This window comes from Corvus moneduloides, chromosome W (genome assembly GCF_009650955.1).
Source record: "Corvus moneduloides isolate bCorMon1 chromosome W, bCorMon1.pri, whole genome shotgun sequence".
In the NCBI taxonomy this organism is placed as follows: domain Eukaryota; kingdom Metazoa; phylum Chordata; class Aves; order Passeriformes; family Corvidae; genus Corvus; species Corvus moneduloides.
The window spans coordinates 4,193,394-4,196,442 of record NC_045510.1 but is presented as its reverse complement, the minus strand read 5'-3'; the positions used below and the strand labels follow the sequence as shown (position 1 = coordinate 4,196,442).

General features: G+C 45.4%; 1 pseudogene across 1 annotated transcript; it reads left to right on the top strand.

The window, feature by feature from the left end:
* The first annotated feature begins 228 nt into the window (after positions 1 to 228).
* LOC116437361 lies at positions 229 to 2,360 on the top strand (annotated as a pseudogene). The gene has a single exon (XR_004237265.1). The product of XR_004237265.1 is annotated as an NADH-ubiquinone oxidoreductase chain 2-like (transcript).
* The last annotated feature ends 689 nt before the right edge of the window (positions 2,361 to 3,049 follow it).

Genomic DNA, 3,049 nt, shown 5'->3' with positions numbered 1-3,049 from the left:
TGCATTTACATGCCATTTAAATTAGACGATGTTGAATTTGCCCTACAGAGCAGCGAGTGCCTCCAGTTTGCCCTAGATAGTTATTCAGGGCAACTCTCTAGCCACTGCCCGCCACACAAATTGTTTAATCTAAATTTCAAATTAGTCCCTAAATTGTTTCAGAGTAACAAACTGCTCCGAGCCCTGACAGTCTTCACTGACGGCTCAGGGGCTTCTCAGAAGTCGGTTATGACTTGGAAGAACCCCCAAACATCTGAGTGGGTAAAAGATGTTGAAGTAGTTGAAGGATCTCCTCAAATTGCAGAGTTAGCCACCATAGTCAGGACCTTTGAGCGATTCCAAAAAGAACCAATAAACATTGTCACCAATTCGGCCTATGTAGCTGGAGTGGTAGAGAGAGCAGAGCACTCAATGCTCAAAAAAGTATCAAATCCTAAATTCCTAGTACAAGCAACTGCCTCAACCCTAGTACTATTCTCCAGCATAACTAATGCATGATACACTGGACAATGAGATATCACCCAACTAACCCACCCAACATCTTCTCTAATTCTAACTGCAGCTATTTCAATGAAACTAGGGCTAGTACCATTCCATTTCTGATTCCCAGAAGTCCTACAAGGCTCCCCTCTCATCACTGGCCTTCTCCTATCCACAGCCATGAAATTCCCACCGATTACCCTACTCTACATAACTTCCCTATCCCTAAACCCCACACTACTAACTACTCTGGCCATTCTCTCCGTAGCCCTAGGAGGCTGAATAGGACTAAACCAAACACAAACCCGAAAAATTATGGCCTTCTCCTCTATCTCTCACCTAGGATGAATGGCCATTATCCTGATCTACTACCCTAAACTCACTCTCCTCAACTTCTATCTATATGCCATAATAACCGCTGCCGTATTCCTAACCCTAAACTCAATAAAAGTCCTAAACCTATCCACACTAATAACTGCATGAACAAAAGCACCTTCACTTAGCACAATCCTCCTACTAACGCTTCTATCTCTAGCCGGCCTCCCCCCTCTGACCGGCTTCCTCCCAAAATGACTCATCATTCAAGAACTAACTAAACAAGACATAGCCCCGGCGGCGGTTATTATTTCCCTTCTCTCACTACTGGGTCTATTCTTCTACCTCCGTCTTGCGTATTGCGCAACAATCACACTTCCACCACACACAACAAACCACATGAAACAATGACATACTAACAAACCAATCAACCCCTCAATCGCCATCTTAACCACCCTGTCAATCATACTCCTCCCAACTTCCCCCATACTCACTACCATTATCTAAAAAGAAACTTAGGTTTACTGAAACCGAAGGCCTTCAAAGCCTTAAACAAGAGTTGGACCCTCTTAGTTTCTGTTAAAATCCGCAGGATGTTATCCTGCATCTCCTGAATGCAACTCAGATGCTTTAATTAAGCTAGGATTTTATACCCCTAGACAGATGGGCTTCGATCCCATAATACTATAGTTAACAGCTATATGCCCAAACCAACAGGCTTCTGCCTAACAGACTCCGGTGCACTATCAATGCACATCAGTGAGCTTGCAACCCACCATGAATTTCACTACAGAGCCGATAAGAAGAGGAATTGAACCTCTGTAAAAAGGACTACAGCCTAACGCTTATACACTCAGCCATCTTACCTGTGACTTTCATTAACCGATGACTATTCTCAACCAACCACAAAGACATTGGCACTCTGTACCTAATCTTCGGAGCATGAGCCGGAATAGTAGGTACCGCCCTAAGTCTACTTATCCGAGCAGAACTAGGCCAACCAGGTGCTCTGCTAGGAGACGATCAAATCTATAATGTAATCGTTACAGCTCATGCCTTCGTCATAATTTTCTTCATGGTAATGCCAATTATAATCGGAGGATTTGGAAACTGACTAGTTCCCCTAATAATTGGTGCCCCAGATATAGCATTCCCACGAATAAACAACATAAGCTTCTGACTTCTCCCACCCTCATTCCTTCTCCTTCTAGCCTCTTCTACAGTAGAAGCAGGAGCAGGAACAGGATGAACTGTGTACCCACCACTAGCCGGTAACCTAGCCCATGCTGGAGCCTCAGTTGACCTAGCTATTTTCTCACTACACCTGGCAGGTATCTCCTCTATTCTAGGAGCAATTAACTTCATTACCACAGCAATCAACATAAAACCGCCAGCCCTATCACAGTATCAAACTCCCCTATTCGTATGATCCGTACTAATTACTGCAGTACTACTCCTCCTCTCCCTACCTGTACTCTTGCTGCCGGAATTACCATGCTTCTAACAGACCGAAACCTCAATACCACATTCTTTGACCCAGCAGGAGGAGGAGACCCAGTACTATATCAACATCTATTCTGATTCTTCGGACATCCAGAAGTTTACATCTTAATTCTACCAGGATTTGGCATCATCTCCCAGGGCATCTTTTGCTGTCCCACCGAGAGCAACCCTATTATGTTATGCACGTGAGGTTGCACACCAACCTCCCAGATCCTATTGTAGAAGGGAACCGGAATGCCTACGCCTTGGCTGCCCCGGGGCAATTACCATCACTACTGGGAATGTTCCAACAAGCAAAGGTGAGCCATCGATTCTACCACCAAAATGTCCCAGCTTTGGTCTGCATGTTCCATCTCACGTGCAGCCAAGCTAAGGCCGTTGTGACAACATGCCCGGACTGTCAGAAACATCAGATCACATCGCTAGGCTCCGGTGTGTGTCTGCGTGGTCTCAATAGCTGCCAGCTGTGGCAGACCGATGTGACTTGCATCCCTGAATTTGGAAGGTCTAAGTATGTCCACGTCTCTGTTGATACCTTCTCAGGAGCAGTTTTTGCCTCTTCTCATTGCGGGGAGAAGGCAAAAGATATCATTAAACACTTTCTGCTAGCATTCATCACTCTGGGAGTGCCAGCAGAAGTTAAGACAGACAACGGTCCCGCATACATCTCAAAGGACGTCCACCGGTTCTTCAACACATGGGGGATTCACCACACTACAGGTATCCCTCATTCCCCTGATGCCATGAAGAT